The sequence below is a fragment of the Mus musculus genome, chromosome 8, assembly GCF_000001635.26.
Source record: "Mus musculus strain C57BL/6J chromosome 8, GRCm38.p6 C57BL/6J".
NCBI classification, from domain to species: domain Eukaryota; kingdom Metazoa; phylum Chordata; class Mammalia; order Rodentia; family Muridae; genus Mus; species Mus musculus.
Window position 1 is genome coordinate 75,452,748 of NC_000074.6, and position 18,784 is coordinate 75,471,531.

At 37.5% G+C, this 18,784-nt stretch overlaps 1 protein-coding gene and 1 non-coding gene across 4 annotated transcripts in view; one reads left to right on the forward strand and one right to left on the reverse strand.

Annotated features, from left to right (window-relative positions):
• The window catches only part of Iqcm (IQ motif containing M), a 535,822-nt gene that overhangs the window by 4,061 nt on the left and 512,977 nt on the right, over positions 1-18,784 (forward strand). For 2 of the 3 annotated variants that reach the window (XM_030243772.1, NM_001164235.1), the window contains exon 2: positions 9,862-9,979. The exons of the other annotated variant lie outside the window; for it this stretch is intronic. The gene's annotated coding sequence lies outside the window, so the exon portion shown is untranslated. The remainder of the gene's footprint in view (positions 1-9,861; positions 9,980-18,784) is intronic. 3 annotated transcript variants of the gene reach the window in all.
• On the reverse strand, positions 9,842-10,048 carry LOC115486994. The gene has a single exon (XR_003947633.1). It is a non-coding gene; the product is annotated as a small nucleolar RNA U3 (small nucleolar RNA).

Sequence of the window (18,784 nt, forward strand, 5' to 3'; positions counted from 1 at the left end):
GTACACATTCTCACGTGTGCATATGCACGCACATGTACATACCCACACAATGAGACAGGGTGTTGCTGTATATTCCAGGTAGGTCTTGAACTCATGGGTTCAAGCGGTTTTGCTGCAGTACACTGAAGCTGGGACTTTAAGTGTGTGCCCCTCTGTTATGCTAGTTTGTTTGTTTACAAGGCTTTCTCAATGAAGCAAACTATGTTAATTCTGATAGAAGTACTTAGTTTTCCAATGTTCTGTGACACAGTTCACTGACAAACATCAATTTCTGGTCCCCTTTTGACTACACCACTGCAGAGATGAACACATCCTTAGTGTGGGCTCCTTTCTAAGTCTGCATCTGTTCCCTACTAGGAGACATTCCCTTGAGGCTCTGTTTTCTGTCTGGCATATTCACAAAGCAGACTATATTACTCTCTTCCTTAAATTTATTTTACATAAATAATTCTATTTAAACATCTTAAAATGTATGTTTGGTTCTTTTAAAAAAATGTTCCAGTAAAAGATACTTTAAGACTGTTTTTTGATGGCAATATAATAATAATAATAATTAGGTGTGGGAAGCCGCCCTCACATTCGCCGTTGCAAGATGGCGCTGACAGCTGTGTTCTAAGTGGTAAACATAATCTGCACATGTGCAGGGGCAGTTTTCCCACCATGTGTTCTGCCTTTCTCGTGATGACAACTGGGCCGATGGGCTGCAGCCAATCAGGGAGTAATACAACCTAGGCGGAGGATAATTCTCCTTAAAAGGGACGGGGTTTTGCCATTCTTTCTCTTGCTTTCTTGTTCTTGTTCTTTTTCTTGCTTTCTTGCTCTCTCTTGCTCTTGCTCTTGCTCTCTTGCTCTCTTGCTCTCTTGCTCCTGAAGATGTAAGCAATAAAGCTTTTGCTGCAGAAGATTCCGGTTTGTTGCGTTTTTCCTGGCCGGTCGCGAACGCGTGTAAGAGTTGGTGCTGAGACCCGGGACGAGAAAACCCGGGACAAGAAGACCTGGGACGAGAAAACCCGGGACGAGAAGACCTGGGATGAGAAGACCCGGGACGAGAAATCCCGGGACGAGAAAACCCGGGATGGTTACCATCACCGGCGCAAGGAAGATCCCTCATTCCGGAACCAGAACTGCGGGTCATGGTAATGAAGTGTTCCCGTAAAACAGACTGTTGAGAAGGATCCGGCCTGGATTCAGAACTCCTCAGCTGGGGAACGGTGGTAATGAAGTGTTCCTGCAACACAGACTGTTGAGAAGGATTCAACTGCGTGAATTCAGAACTCTTCAGCTGGGGAACAGGGTACCCGTAAGTATAGCTTTACAAGGTACGTCTGGCCTTGAACTTTCTAACGAAATTCAAGACAGTCTATCAGAAGTAAAGTGGGAAATAGCTTTACAAGGTATGTTTGGCCTTGAACTTTCTCTAGTGTTAGGAGCCTTTTTGTTCCTTTTCACATGTTATCAAGCGGTTAAGGCAGGGGTGAAAATTCTGGATGAAATTCAGGGCAATCTATCAGAAGTAAAGCAAGGAGAGAGAGTAGGAGCAAAGAGGAAATATGGTACACAAAATAAGTATACAGGCCTTTCCACGGGTCTTGAACCTGAGGAAAAGTTTAGGTCAGGTAAGAATACCTGGGGAGAGATTAGAAGGAAGGAAAAGAAAAAAGATCAATCAGCGGAGGTCTCTAGGAGAAGGAGCCTATACTCATCACTAGATGAGCTCAAGGAGCCAGTTCTTAGTAGTTCTGAATCAGATGAAAAGGCTATTAGGGCCTGGAAGGCGCTCTCCCGAGCAGGTGAGGCCACTGGACAACTAACAAAGATCGTCCAGAGACCACAGGAGTCATTCTCAGATTTTGTGGCCAGAATGACAGAGGCAGCAGAGCGTATTTTTGGAGATTCAGAGCAAGCCGCACCTCTGGTAGAATAGCTCATTTATGAGCAAGCCACACAGGAGTGCCGAGCGGCCATAGCCCCAAGAAAGAACAAAGGTTTACAAGACTGGCTCAGGGTTTGTCGGGAGCTTGGGGGACCTCTCATTATGCGTTACTTCCATTCAGTATGAGAAATTTACTAGGGCAGCTAATTTGTTAAAAGTCTTTCTCAGTATATGTTACAGAATTGGACGGCTGAATTTGAACAGACCCTTCGGGAATTGAGACTTGCCATCATTCAGGTCAACTCTACGCGCTTGGACCTGTCTCTGATCAAAGGATTACCCAATTGGATCTCCTCAGCATTTTCCTTCTTTAAAGAATGGGTGGGATTGATATTATTTGGAGATACACTTTGCTGTGGATTAGTGTTGCTTCTCTGGTTGGTCTGTAAGCTTAAGGCCCAAACTAGGAGAGACAAGGTGGTTATTGCCCAGGCACTTGCAGCTCTAGAACATGGTGCTTCCCCTGATATATGGTTATCTATGCTTAAGCAATAGGTCGCTGGCCATTCAGCTCTTGCACCCCATGAGGCTAGTCTCATTGCACGGGATAGAGTGAGTGTGCTTCAGCAGCCTGAGAGAGTTGCACGGCTAAGCACTGCAGTAGAAGGGCTCTGCGGCATATATGAGCCTATTCTAGGGAGACATGTCATCTTTCAAGAAGGTTGAGTGTCCAAGTGTCCTTCTCCCCAGGAAAAACGACATGGGAGCAGGTCAGGGTTGCTCTGGGTAAAAGCCTGTGAGCCTAAGAGCTAATCCTGTACATGGCTCCTTTACCTGCACACTGGGGATTTGACCTCTATCGCCACTCTCATTAATATGGGTGGCCTATTGCTCTTATTAAAAGAAAAGGGGGATATGTGGGAAGCCGCCCTCACATTCGCCGTTGCAAGATGGCGCTGACAGCTGTGTTCTAAGTGGTAAACATAATCTGCACATGTGCAGGGGCAGTTTTCCCACCATGTGTTCTGCCTTTCTCGTGATGACAACTGGGCCGATGGGCTGCAGCCAATCAGGGAGTAATACGTCCTAGGCGGAGGATAATTCTCCTTAAAAGGAACGGGGTTTTGCCATTCTTTCTCTTGCTTTCTTGTTCTTGTTCTTTTTCTTGCTTTCTTGCTCTCTCTTGCTCTTGCTTTTCCTGGGAAAAACGCAACAAACCGGAATCTTCTGCGGCAAAAGCTTTATTGCTTACATCTTCAGGAGCCAGAGAGCCAGAGAGCCAGAGAACCAGAGAGCCAGAGAGCCAGAGAGCCAGAGAGCCAGAGAGCCAGAGAGCCAGAGAGCCAGAGAGCAAGAGAGCAAGAAAGCAAGAGCAAGAAAAAGAACAAGAACAAGAAAGCAAGAGAGAGCAAGAAAGCAAGAAAAAGAACAAGAACAAGAAAGCAAGAGAAAGAATGGCAAAACCCCGTCCCTTTTAAGGAGAATTATCCTCCGCCTAGGACGTATTACTCCCTGATTGGCTGCAGCCCATCGGCCCAGTTGTCATCACGAGAAAGGCAGAACACATGGCGGGAAAACTGCCCCTGCACGTGTGCAGATTATGTTTACCACTTAGAACACAGCTGTCAGCGCCATCTTATAATGGCAAATGTGAGGGCGGCTTCCTACAATTAGGCAATGATAAATTTCATGTACAACACACACACACACACATACACACATACAATCACACATGTTGGCTCACCCCAGAAAGAGAACCCATGAGATATCAAAATAATGATCTCACAACATCCATCTAAGCAAACTACTGTAGTTTGCTGTTCGTCTTCTTCCCTAGAGTAGTTCATTCCTTTTTATAATGCTGGGGAGGGGCCCTGAAGTATCTTCCAAGTGTTTCCTCTCCCAAAATGGGAGTTTTTAATTTATCTCCTGAGTCATATGAGCTTCTCTCCTAGAGGGAATATTTCAATTTGTGGGGAAGGTGTCATACAAGAATATGTGTGTATTTGTGTGTGTGTGTGTGTGAGTGTATGTGTGTATTGGGTAGGGAATGGGGATACTTCTAGAGCATTCAGACAAGGAGGAGAATGGGCAAGTAAGAACTTGGAGACTCCCACATCGGGAAGAAATTCACCAGTTTGTAGGCAGTGGGGAAAGAAGGCCTTAGAAGAGTAAAGCAGAAGGCAGATGGTGGAGCCCTTGCATGCTAAACCAAGTGACTTTAATTTTTATCCGAAGGACAACAGAAAGGGTATAAACTGAGCAGTGTCTATAGAAATCATCAACAAGAATCTATTTCCACAACTATATATGGTGTCAAGTACTTTTGTTTCTTGACCACAAAACTGTTCTTCAAAGTGACATGTGGTGGTGGGGACAGTCTGACAATAAAGGACAAACAGAGTGACCTGTGAGAGAAGAATTAATGCACAAGGACATTGAGGCACTGCCACTTTCTAAATGTGTCTGTAGAATTAGGCTGTGCCAAACATACAGATCAGTGTCAAGTGATAATTTCATACAAGAGAATAAATACTTGGTTCAGAAACTAACAGTCGGGAACAGAATGTAGGAGTATGACCAGATCTTTCAGGCAAGAGAGAAAAGATAGTTTCTAAATTCAACTTAGCTGGTGACCAAATTAACTTCTATTAGCATTTGAAGAAATAACCTTAGCCCTAAGTAGAGCACACACATTTGCAAAACAGTCTCAGTTTTGGAGAAAGCTGCTGCTGCTTCAGTTCTTGTTCTGTTGATGGAACAATCTGTCCCTGTTATGATGCCCTACTCCCTCAACGAAATAGAAAGATTGCAAGCTGCGCAGCTGGGAAACCAACAAAGTCAAGTTGTCCCGACTTCTCTAGTTTAGCCTTGAATTGTCAACTTACCCATGAAGTGGGATATATTTCACACAGGAGGAGGTCTGTATTGCTATCCCCAAAATGTAGGATGCTTAGTACTTTTTCCAGATTTAATTAAACATATGATTGTGGTGTGCATAGAAGAGATTGTGGCCAGTGAATCAGAGGTTGACCAAAATAGTGTTATGGTGTGCTTTGATGTAAAACCAGAATTTATGTGAAAGAATGAGATCTGCCAATAATGCAGCAGCTTTTTTTTTTTTTCAAAAGTTGCCATATGTATGTATTCTTTTCTCATACATACATCTCAACTGCAGGCTCTCTTCTCTCCCCTCCTTCAAACACCCCCACCTCCCCTTTCTCCCAGATCCACTGCTCCTTTGTTTCTTTTCAGAAAACAGCAGACCTCCCAGTGATACCACTGAACTTAGCATAACAAGATGCAATTAGACTAGGCACATATCCTCACATTAAAACTGGATGAGGCAACCCAGTGGAAAGTAAGTCCTAAGGTTTGACGTCTTCCTCTGGTTCTTTCATAGAGATGAACAATAATTTGAGAAAATTATTGACAGTAAATTCAACTTAGCACTTCCCATGGAGGTATTGGGACAAAATTGATTTCATATCATAAAGAAATAAGAATCCAGTATTTGTTCATATTACCTCTCAGACTTTGAAAAGCAGGCCATTTTTATTGTAAGCTAGAGAAATTATCCTTTTTGGGATTGTTTTTGGACATGTACACAGTTATTCAAAAGATTTAAAAATAAATGTTAAGTATTTGGCATAATATTTTGAGATGCTTAGTTAAACTCAAAGGACTTCTGTGATTTTTCACATTAAAATATCAAATTCTTTTCAAATGAGACTTTGGAAAAATTCTCCTGTTCACATTGGCTTTGGCAGTGACTCTATTCATTCAGCCTGCTCTATTCTTTTTTTCAGGTACTAATTTGATTCTCAGAAAATTAAGAAAGGCAGTGTGATAAAAAGCAATTTTCCTTTTATGCAAAACATAAAGCCTTACTAATTTCTTTGCCTTAATTTTGCTTTCCAAGTGTGAACTTTTTTTGTCTCCCCAAATGTTCATATTTTATTGTCCTGTTTTGGAGAGGGAGGGATAGTTGTTAGCTCATGAATGGAACACTCAGCAATGTGGCATTTCTTTTTACATGGTTTCTTGAAAATAACAGGTAAAAGTTCTGCATATAACATAGAATAAAAAGATTGTAAGTATAAACATTGCAAGACAGAAATAATAATTTGCTTAAGAACTGCATTAAAGACAATTGCATTAAAATAAGCGTAGAAGCATTGACCATGGAAGAGGCATGTCTTTCAGTATTGACAAATGTCTAGAAAGAGAATGCTGGGCATAAAAAGGGCTATGTTGGTAGACAGTGAGTGTTTAGAATTAACTGTGATTTCTAGAGAAAGAAATACACATTGTAGATGAAGATCTGGTTCATTATTCATGTTTTTTAAAAAAACTCCTACTGAGTAGTTTCTATATCTTACATGCTATTTTTAAACTAAAACTTATACTTAATCATTATGCTGCATTTTGTTATGTACATTAACGTCAGAAGACACCTTGCAGGAGCTGGTTCTCCCCTTCTACCATGAGTGTTTCGGTGATAAAGCTCAGATCGCTGGGCTTGGCACTTGGTGCCCATACTTAATAAGCCATTTCCTCGCTCCAGTTGCTTGTTTACAAGAGAAAAATTTCCAGGGTTTTTCCCATTTCCTACCATCACGAATATTAAATATGAATAATTCAGGCAGACTGCCGGTAGTTAGAGAGCTTGTCAGTAGCTTCTCAAACTGAAACACTCCAGTAGTCCTCAGTGTCTGCTGCCCTAGTAGGCTGTGATTGTTGACTCTCAGGCTCTAGCACTAAGTAATTTTTTCACATGGTCAGGTGGAAATGTTTGCTTTTTTGCCATTTTCACTTGGCTTACTATCACTTGGGTACTTAGGATGCTCCACGGTAAATGTCAGATTTTATTTTATTTTTTTCCAGTTCTTTATTTCTCTAACTTATGTTTTTATTTGTGAGTACTGGACTAGCCTCATTTGTATTTTAGAGTGATCCTTACCTCTTTGGCATCATCCTTATTCCTCTGGCTTATGAGAGTGTAGCCAAAGGAGTGCTTCTTAGTGGATATCGCCTAGATTGTGCTCTGTGGGGACACTGGGAGGGAAGAGCTGAGTGCAGAAGTTTTACTGATATGTGTTCACAGGAGATAGTTCTCTAATACAGCCAAATGAAAGGATACAGCTAGGAGAGTCTTCCCTGCAATAGGATTGAAACACAGGTCTTTCTATGGGCATAAGGAGGGTCCTACAGAATTGTCTCAAATTGCAGCATATGATTCAGGCATTTGTTTTCTGTATCAGCCAGGAATCATCTGTTCACACCACCTAGGTAGGGCTTTGACCCAGGACAAGGCAGTTTACCGTGGCAGTGTTTAGTTAGGGCTATTGCAGTAAACCATAAACTAGTGATAGGCCCAGAGTCTGAGTTCATGCATTGTCCTTGAAAAGGGGATCTGGACACTGCAGTTTTTTATTTTCTGGAAAATAGTAGTCATAATAAGCATTAAAAGCCACCTGCTGGGGCTATCAAACACTGTCACAATTTTAAATAATCCATTGGGGTCTTGGTTAGAAATCATTGGGTTAAAAGACTGCTTATATCGACGATGGCTTTAATGATTGTGGATGAATGGGTGCATTGTGGATTAGAATACCACCTGATCAGTATTTGAAAAGATATGGCAAGCAAATCTGGCATGACTCAAATATTACTGGCTGAATATAAATACTTATACTGCAAAGTGCATGGAAGATATTTAGTATGTTGCCATCGATTGCCCTGTAGAGCAGTTGAACCAGTTTATATTCTCATGTGCAATCTAGCAGCCATGGAGTTTTACACTAAAATCTACTAATTTGAATCTATGAATTTTCACTGATAGTGTTGAGGAGTCCCAAGAAGACAGGTAAAGAATTGGGGATTGTATAACCTAGGTTATGCTGCTGTCCATATTTTTATCTGGGTTTCTCCAGTGCTTCTAGAGATCTCCAAGAACACACTGGACACTTTATACTTCACATTCAAGAAAAGCTGGAGTACTTAAAAGAGGGAAGTGATGACTGAGAAGAACATGGACATATTTTAAGTTTTGACTGTGCAATTTAAACTCTCTGGGAGGTAACCCTTTGATTCAAATTTAATGAACTTAGATTAGTTCAACTCTGTCCTTTCAATATCTACTAATAGTTCAAAAAGGAATATCTGTTGTTAACTTAGTCCTGTTCCCAAGGGTCAGCTATTGATAGGATTGGAAGCTTCTGAGGAGAAAGAGTAGGCATGGAGACTAAAATAAGCAACTAGTTTTCAGTGTGTGTGCTTCAAGAACAGGATTGGAGACTTAAAAATTAATTGTATAATGTATCCAGTTGTTGTGTATGTACCAAAGAATATGTTGTGACTCACAACATTTGTTGTTAGCTTTCGGATCTTTCACTTTTCTTACTTTTTTTATAATCATAATTTTTTCAATAAATAATGTGTCACCACATTTTGGTATATAAAGATACCATGATATTTTATACATTTTTAGAAATAGCTAATTTAGTAGTGTTTTTAAGATATTAACTCTAAGCTATCCATGCTTCTTCAAACAGAAATTGTTCTATGCAGCCACTTATAATTTATATGAACCACATCACGTATTTTGTATTTTAATAATACATTTTAGAAACAACTAATTTATTTTAAGCATGAACAAACAATACTGAAAAGATTGGTGTACCTTTCTGTAACAGCAGAAATAAAATCAACACTATTTTATAAAAAAGGGCTCCCTTATAATTGTTTATGAGCTTATTAAAAAGGAACATTTTTATATTTTAATACAAATTCTTTTACTGTTTCACATAATTATTACAAAGATAAAAACAAGGCTCATTGACAAAATACTGTGAAAACAAAGAAAAATAATCATGTTAATTTTGATTTTAATGGACTCTTCCCATTTTTCACTTTTTACAAGTGTGTGTGTGTGTGTGTGTGTGTGTGTGTGTGTGTGTGTGTGTGTCTAAGTGCAGGTGTTTGAGCAGGTCAGGGGACCTTAGATTGCCTGGAGCTGTAGGTGCAGGCAGTTGTGAACTATATGCCCAGTGTGAGTCCTGAGAACGGAACTCAGATCCTCTGTAAGCAGTGCTCTTAATCATTGAGCAATCTCTCCAACCCTTCTCATGGATTTTAAATATTCCTGTTTGTTTTTTAAAGATAGTATGATGAAAAGTGTAAAAATAAGTTATATAATGTAAAATTATTTTATACTGTTTCAGTACTATAGTAATAAATCAAGAACAATGTTTTAAATGCTGACACACTATTTTCTTAAGGGTATGAATAGTATCTTATGATGTTTAAACAACATGATTTGAGCCACACATGAGTTGCTTAAAAGCTCTCATTATTTTAAATAATTTTTCAGTAAATAACTTGCTCACAACTCATTGAGTGTTGTCAAATTAGTTTCTTAGATACATCCTTGTGTTGCTGTTTAAAAGCAAACAATTTGAATTTGAGACAGATTTCCATATTCTTTTTCAGAAAATTTGTACCAATTTATACTCTAGTAATGATCTGAGGGACTCAACTACATCCTTTTATGTATTAATAATACAAAGACTTGAAGAGCAGATAAAAATGTGTTGTTTTATTATGTTTTGATCATTAGTGAGATTGGAATTTTTTTCATTAGTGAGTTTGTGCATTACTTTTTGAGTATGGGTCTTTTGATAGTTTAAGAAACTAGATTGTTCCTTTTTAATAAAAATAGCTTCAAAGGTACAAGGTAGTGATTGCATATATTAGTCCTACATATTACAAATACTTTTTCTTGACTTTATTTTTGGTATACTTTCTAGAGTAAAAGTCCTGATTTAAAATATTCAAGTTTTAAATATTTTCTTATATGATTTCTGATTTTTAGGTCAACCTTAGACTAATCACAATATAAAAATATCCTGATTAAAAATGCTATCTTTTTCCTTTTTCTTGTTCTTTTCTCAAGTAGAAAGTCTTTCATATTCTGTTTTCTTTAGCTCTCCCAAGGGGAAAGAAGAAAGATCAACAATGGCAGAAGTCTGTGGCAGCATAGGCGCAGAAAGAGCTTGCTTTGTGCTCAGGAGAGAACACTGCATCTCAGCCTCCTGGTTTTAGGTACTTTACATGTTCACAGAAGTTTCTCTAGTAATGAAGTTCATAGATGGTCCCTGAAAGTATAGTCTTTGGTATCAGACATTTATCTGTAAAATTATATTTTTTGTGGAGTTGACTTCTTGTTCAGAATAATAGGAAGTCTGGTACCTGTGTTAGTTAGTTTTTGTCTACTTGACAAAGAATTACCTGGGAACCCAGTTGAGGAATTACATCTATCATATCAGTCTGTGGGGATAGCTTTTTGATTACGGATTTATATGGGAGGGCCTTGTCTGCTGTGGGTGGTGCCATTCCCTGGCTAGGTGGTGCCCTGGGTTTGCATAAGAAAACACTGAGCAAGCAATGGGATGTAAGCCAGTAAGCAACTTTCCTCTACTGGTCTCTGCTTCTAGCCTCTACATTCACTTTCATCCAGGATGGATAGTAGCCTGTAGAGCAAATAAGTGCCTTTCTCTCCAAACTGGTTTTTGTCACAGTGCTAATGACAGCAAGAGAGGAGAACGAGGACAGGATCTTTCCAAAGGAAGGGTGATTGTCCCAATTATACTAATTTTATAACTTATTCCCTCCATTTATTTGAAGTTATTATTTCATCTTCACTTAGATCTTCATTATTTTAAAATCTTTCTTGGTTTATTTATTATTTATTTATTTATTCTTCTCTCATATATTACATCTCAAACACAATTTCCCTTTCTATCGTTCAGTCTCATCTCCCCAACCTCATCTCTCCTCAGATCCACCCCCCTATGCCTCTTCAGAAAAGAGCAGGCCTCTCAGAGACATCAATTAAACACAGCATAATATGACTAGGAAAGTACTATCACATCAAGGCTGGGCAAGGCAATCCAGTGGGAAAAAAAGGAGTCCCATAGTAGGCAAAGGAATCAGGGAAAGTCCCTGCTCCCATTGTTAGGATTCCCACAAGAACACCAATTTGGATATTAACACTGTCAGATATGAGGTTGTTGGAAATCTTTTCCCATTCTGTAGGTTGCTGTTTTGTCCTATTGACAGTATCCTTTGCCTTACAGAAACTTTTAAGTTTCATGAGGCCCCATTTATTTACTTTTGATCTTAAATGTCTGCACTATTTGTGTTCTGATCAGGAAACTCTCCTGTGACAATGTGTTCAACATTATTCTCAACTTTCTCTTTTATCAATTTCAGTGTATCAGGTTGTATGTTGAGGTCTTTGATAGACTTGAGTTTTATGTAAGGTGATGGATAGATATGGGTCTATCTGTGTCTTCTACAGACAGGCATTCAGTTAAACCAACACCATTTGCTGAAGATGTTTCCTTTGTTCCATTATATATTCCTGTTTTCTTTAACAAATTTCAGGTGTCCATAGGTGTAGGAATCCTTTTTTCCCTATATTAAGTTGAGTATTTTTAGTTCCTGGTCTGTAAAGAATTAATCCTATTGATCCAAAAGCATGGGAGGTTGTTCCATCTTCTGATATTGTCTTTAATTTCCTTCTCTAGAGATTTGAAACTTTTATCATACAGGTCTTTTACTTGCTTGGTTACCCGAAGACATTTTATATTATTTGTGGCTATTGGAAAGGGTGTGTTTCCCTGATTTCTTTCTCAGCCTGCTTATCATTTATATATAGGATGGGTACTGATTTTTTTTTTTAAGTTAGTCTTGTAACCAGCCACTTCACTGAAGGTATTTATTAGCTGTAGGAGTTCCCTGGTAGAATTTGTATGGTTGCTTATGTATACTATTATATCATTTGCAAATAGTGATACTTTAACATCTTCTTTTCCAATTTGTATAAATTTTATCTGCTTTAGTTTTCTTATTGCTCTAGTCAAAACTTCAAGTACAATATTGAATACCTATGGAGAGAAAGAATAGCCTTATCTTGTTCCTGATTTTAGTGGAATTGATTTGAGTGTCTCTCCACTTAAATTGATGTTGTGTATAGACTGGCTATAAATTGCCTTTTTTATGTTTAAGTAAATCTCTTATATCCCTGGTCGTTCCAAGACTTTTACTATCAAGGGGTGTTGGGTTTTGTGAAAGTCTTTTTCAGATTTAATGGGATGACCATGTGGTTTTTCTTTTAGTTTGTTTATATGGTGTATTATATTGAAAGATTTTCATATGTTGAACCATCCCTGCATCTCTGGGATGAAGCCTGCTTAATCATGGCCGATGATTTTTTATCTTTTTATGTGTTCTTGAATTCTATTTGCAAGTATTTTACTGAGTATTTTTATATCAGTGTTATGAGGGAAATTGGTCTGTAAGTCTCTTTCCTTGTTGACTCTTCATGTAGTTTGGTTATCAGAGTGACTATGGCCTCATATAACAAATTTGGCAATGTTCCTTCTGTTTCTATTTTTGAAGAACAGTTTGAGGGATATTGATGTCTTAGGGTTTTACTGCTATGAACAGACATCATGACCAAGGCAACTCTTATTAGGACAACATTTACTTGGGGGCTGGGTTACAGGTTCAGAGGTTTAGTCCATTATCATCAAGGCAGGAACATTGCAGCATCCAGGCACACATGGTGCAAGAGGAGCTGAGAGTGCTCCATCTTTGTCTGAAGGCCACTAGCAGAATACTTGCTTCCAGGCAGCTAGGATGAGGGTCTTAAAGCCCGCATCCACAGTGACACACCTACTCCAACAAGACCATACCTCCAAATAGTGCCACTCCCTGGGCCAAGCATATTCAAACCATTACAATTGGTATTAGATCTTCTTTGAAGGTCTCATAAAATTCTTCACTAAAACTGTCTGGCTTTGGTCTTTTTTGGTTCGAAGAGTTTTAATGACTACTTCTATTTCCTTAGGGATTATAGATCTATTTAAATTGTTTATCTGATCTTGATTTAAATTTGGTAAATGGTTATTAAGAAGATTATCCATTTAGTTTAGATTTTCCATTTTGTGAAGTTCAGGATTTTGAAGAAAAAGGTAATGATTCTTTGTATTTCCTTGTTGACTGTTGTTATCTCTCCCTTTTCATACCTGATTTTGTTAATTTGGATATTCTTTCTCTGTCTTATAGTTAGTTTAGATAAGAGTTTGTCAATATTGTTCATTTTTGCACATAATTAATGCCTTGTTTCATTGATTACTTGTATTGTTTTTGTTGTTTCTATTTTATTGATTTTAGCCCTGACTCTTACCATCACCTCTTAGGTATGTTTGCTTCTTTTTATTCTAGAGATTTTGGGTATGCTGTTAAGTTGCTACCATCAGATTTCTCCAATTTCTTTATTAGGTATTTAGTGCTATGAATATTCCTCTTAGCATTACTTTCATTGTTTCCCATCAGTTTAGATATATTATGCATTAATATTCATTGAATTCTAGTAAGTCTTTAATTTCTTTCTTTATTTCTTCTTTGATCCTGAAGTCGATCAGTAGGGAGTTGTTCAGTTTCTGTAAGTTTTTAGGCTTTCTTTTATTTCTGTCATTGTTGTTGATATCCAAGTTTAATCGTGGTGGTCTGATAGGATACAAGGTGTTATTTCAATTTTCTTGTATTTGTTGATATTTGTTTTGCATGTGGTCAATTTTTGAGAATGTTCTGTGAGTTGTTGTGAAGAAACAAATATTCTTTTATTTTTGAGTGAAATCTTCTGTAGATATCTGTTAGGTACATTTGATTCATATTATCTTTTGGTTCCATTATTTCTCAGTTTAATTTTTGTCTGAATGACCTGCGCATTGGTGAGAGTGAGGTACTGAAGTCTTCCACTATTAATATGTGGGGTTCAGTGTATTATTTAAGCTTGAGTAATGTCTCTTTTACAAATGTGTTTGCCTTTGATTTTGGGGCATAGACGATAAGAACTGAATTGTCATTTTGGTGAATCTCTCCTTTGTTGAGTATGAAATGTCCTTCTCCAACTCTTTTGATTAATTTTAGTTTGGTCAATTTTGGGGGGGGGGATAATATAACAGCTACAGCAGGTTTCTTCCCTTCCCTTCCCTTCCCTTCCCTTCCCTTCCCTTCCCTTCCCTTCCCTTCCCTTCCCTTCCCTTCCCTTCCCTTTTTTTTTCTTTTCTTTTCTTTTCTTTTCTTTTCTTTTTTTTTTTTTTTTTTTTTTTTTTTTTTTTTTTTTTTTTTTTTTTTTTTTTATGATTTTTCGAGACAGGGTTTCTCTGTATAGCTCTGGCTGTCCTGGAACTCACTTTGTAGACCAGGCTGGCCTTGAACTCAGAAATCCACCTGCCTCTGCCTCCTGAGTGCTGAGATTAAAGGCATGTGCCACCATGCCCAGCTTACAGCAGATTTCTTGTGTCCATTTGCTTGGAAATACTTTTTACAAGCCTTTACTCTGAAGTTTATCATTGATGTTGAGGTGTGTTTCTTGTTTGCAGCAGAGGGATAGATGCAGAGGGATAGATCCTGTTTTCATTTTGTTAATCCATTTTGTTAGTCTGAGTCTTTTTATTGGGGAAGTTAGTCCATTGATATTGAGAGATAATGACCAATGATCCTTAATTTCTGTTATTGTGCTGTTTGTTGTTGTTGTTGGCTCTCTCTTTCTCTCTCCCTCTCCCTCCCCCCCACTGTGTGTGTGTGTGTGTGTGTGTGTGTGTGTGTGTTTGTGTGTGTGTGTGTGTGTGTGTGTGTGTGTGTGTGTGTGGTGTGCTTTCCTTCTTTGTTTTTTGCTGGTATGAGATTATTTATTGCATTTGTTTCACTTGCCTGTGTAGTTAACCTCCTTTGATCAGAGTTTTCCTTCTAGTACTTTCTGTAGGGCTGAATTTGTGGCTAGACATTGTTTACTTTTGACTTTGTTTTCTTTATCTATGATGATTGAAAGCATCTCTGGGTATAGCATTTTGGGCTGGTATTCATGATCTCTTAGACTCTCCAGGACATTTGACCAGTTCCTTCTGTCTCTCAGGGTCTCAAATGAAGTATTTCGTATAATTCTAATATAATAATAATAATAATAATAATAATAATAATAATAATAATAATGATAATAAAGTAACAATAGCAACACTTGATCTTTTTCCTTTGCAGCTTTTAGAAGTTTTTCTTTGTTCTGTATATTTAGTGTTTTGATTATTATATGATGTGAGGACTTTCTTTTCTGTTCTAATCTATTTGGGGTACTGTAAGCTTTTTGTATCTTTATAGGCATGTCCTTCTTTGGGTTAGTAAATTTTTCTTCTATAATTTTGTTACATATATTTTCTGGATTTTTGAGTTGGGATTCTTTTCCTTCAATTCCTATTATTCTTAGGTTAAGTCTCTTCATAAAGGTCCTAGATTTCCTGAAGGTTGTATGATAGAATTTTTTTAGATTTAATATTTTCTTTGACTGATGAATCAATTTATTTTATTATATCTTCAAAACCTGAGATTCTCTCTCTTATTTTTTGTATTCTGTTGATGATGTTTGCATTTGTAGTTCCTATTTGCTTACTTACATTTCCCATTCCCAGAATTCCCTCAGTTTATGTTTCTCTATTGCTTCTATATCCATTTTCAGGTCTTGAATAGTTTTCTTTCCCTGCTTGTTTGTTTTTCCTTAGCTTTCTTGGCATTCTTTAAGGGTTTTATTGATTTCCTCCAGTTTTTTATCTTTTCCTTGATTTTTTGATGGATTAAAAAATTCTTCTTTAAGTAATTTTGTCATCTTCATAAAGTTGGTTTTAAGGCTGTTTTCTTCTGCTTCAGCTGCACTAGAATAAGCAGGTCTTGCTGTCATAGAATAGCCTGGTGGTGCCATTTTGCCCTGATTACTGTGTTCTTGCACTGGTGTTTAGGCCATCTGCAGTTGGGATGATTATAGGTCTAGGTGTTGACTTCTCAGATTGTCTTTGTTGGATGGATGCTTTGTTCCTTAGGATCTGGTTCTTCTTTGGTCTTCTGATCTTTGTGGCCTGGATTTCTGGTGACTGGTGTGACCTCTGACTTAGTAGGGAGTCACTTGGCCTATGGTGCATCTGGGAGTCTCTGTTCTCTGACTAGTATGGCCTGCACCTGAGAGTCTGCTGGAATTAGAGGCAGGAACCTAGCTGCAGAGAGAGCTGTGGGTGGGTGGAAGGGATCTGGCCTCGGGGTGGGGAGTAGTGGGTGGTGGGTGGAATGGGTCTCTGGGAACTGAATCTAGGGTGTTAGTTCAGCTGGCAAGCAGGTCAGCCACCTGTCCTGATTTATGTGGCCAGCACTTGAGCAATAGCAGTCTTCAGGTATTAGGGTATTTCTTGATTTTTAAAAATTATCCACATATACATATACATAAAATTAACAAAAAGAAAAATTAATAATTTAGTCCATATGGGAACAATGCCAGTGTTTTATTGCTAATCTAGCATCCAGGATTCATTGTGGCAGAGCTTGCTTTATGTCCTTCACTGTCTATTATTGATACTGTTTTAATTCTAAGCTATTACTTGGTTCCATGCTTTCTATTTTCTGCTCATATTCTGAAAACATTTTAGAAAGTACAGAATGAGATTATTAATGGATAATAAATATGAGTGTGTGTCTGATAGTACTTTCTGTCGCCATTAGATGCTTAAGTTCTTGAATAGACAAATAGCTTACCCAGCAGTCAACAAAGCTCTACAATTGTCACTTTGGACTGTGTTTGGCACCCCTGTCAAGGGGTATGGGGTACTGGCCTACTCTATTGCTGCCTTATAACCTGTTTTATTAGAAGTTTAGTGATTAATGACATGAACCCTTTTGTGTATGTCTCAAATTCCTTGCATATATTAATATATAATAACAGAGGAAAGATTTAAAAATCTCTATTTTATAGCTGAAAAAAAAAAACCCAAACTGAAATAAACAGGAACATACCCAGAGACTTTGAGTTGTTATACAACCTACCTAAAGTTATACACTCAGAAAGGCTCTTTTTTATTGCAGTTGATTTGTTTCTTACAAGAAGGGTGTAAACTATGTAGCTTTGGCTAAATTTGAGCTTCTGATTCTCCTGCCTGTTTCCTCAATGCTGGATTTACTGTTGGGTGTGACTTTTGTTCATTCTCCAGAAAAGATCTTACATCAGTATTTTAATTCAGGTGTTTTATTTTATTATAACTTTTAAGATACTGAAAAATTTTAATTTTAGTCATCTAGGTAATTGACCTTTTGTTCTAGGGAACAATATCCTACTTAAATATTGAAAAATATTTTTTCTTCATTTTCACTCCAATCACAATAGCCAAGAGGAAAGTTTGTAAGTAGGCATGATGAAAGTTTGTAAATAGCCTCTGATATCATTAAAGCAATTCATTCCCTCCATTTTGTGTGTTTTAAGACTTTTATAGTAGTCACAGTTCAGCTTTGAAAGCCCTGTGAAGTTGTCAGCATCTTGCATCACTTTCTCTTTCTTGGAATGCACAATGGCAACCAGACTTTTCTTCACAGCTGAAGAGCAACACAAAGCTAAGAAAGCCCTCTAATCTCAGCATGATAACTTTTCTTCTTGCTTTATTACCTCTTTGACAGAGAATCCAACTACAAGAAGAGGGAATATTTAAGATATAAAGTCATTGCTAAAGGTGAATATTTGTAGACTTTCTTTGGATCTACCCAGATTTCTAGCCACACTTTCATTTCTAGAAAATCTTTAAGATTTTTAAGTCCTACATTCTTTGCTTTTCTATCTACTAGTCTATTTTTCAGATATTAGATGTTTACAGCTTTTGTACTAAGTTCTAGTATCCAGAAAAATACTTTCTATCTATCTATCTATCTATCTATCTATCTATCTATCTATCTATCTATCTATCTATCTAATGTTCATTCAGAAGTTCAAGCTCTTAAAATCATTTTCTGAGAGTGATATAATGTTGAAAAGTTATACATCAGGAGTGTTGGTGAATTATGATCAAGGTCATGGCAAACATTGCTTTTTCTAGTGGTTGCATGATTATCAGGTCTTTGATGCTAAATCTGCACCCACTGAAAATGCATTTAACTTATCTTGATGGTTTTGATTTATTGGTCTTGCAACCGCCAAGGTTTCCCATTTATTAGTGCTTGTTTTATATCTCAGTGACCAGGGAGCTTGTACATTTGAGGCATAGCCTAAAGCTGGTTTAGCTGTGTCATATTTCATAGCAAGCAACTGATTGGGGAAACACTTTTTTGATATTTCTATTGTGATATTATATTGTTTTTAATAAATAGAGAGCATGTGATTTTAATTTAGAGTCCCTCTTTTCCCAAACAGTGTTGTGATTTCAAAGAACTGGGAAATTCAATAGAAATAGGAAAATCACTAGTGAGTAATCAGCTTCATTTAGGGGAACATAAGTTAGATAGTTTAAATAAGAATCATTGAACAAACAATGATAGAAAAGATATATTCTAATTAACTGCTTTCTGAGATTTTCTTCAAGATGGATAAATGATGCTAAAATTTTTTATTAAAAATTATTCTTAGTTTTAAGTATATAGAGGAATCCTTCAGCATTTCTCTGGAATAACAAAGAAAATCCTTGAAAGTCTCTAAGTAGAATGAGAACTTAAGGAGTGTGGGCTTCAAGTGCTAAGATTTAGAATAATCTCCAGGGTTAAATTGACTACTAAAGGAGATACATGCTAATCCAAGTTTTTCTTCTGTGCTATTGTAACTTGAAGCTTCATCTATTTGGTGCTCTGAGCTTGGGTCCTAGTAGCACTGATTTTTCAAAGTTTGTCAACTTAGACTGGATAGTTCTTTATTTTCTGGGGGCTATTCTGTGTATTGTAGTATGGTTAGTGTTATCTCTGGCCTGTGTCTACTATGTGCAGATAGGACTACCCCAATTGTGAAATGTCTTCAGAAACTGGGGTGATGGCTTAGTATAGTAATAT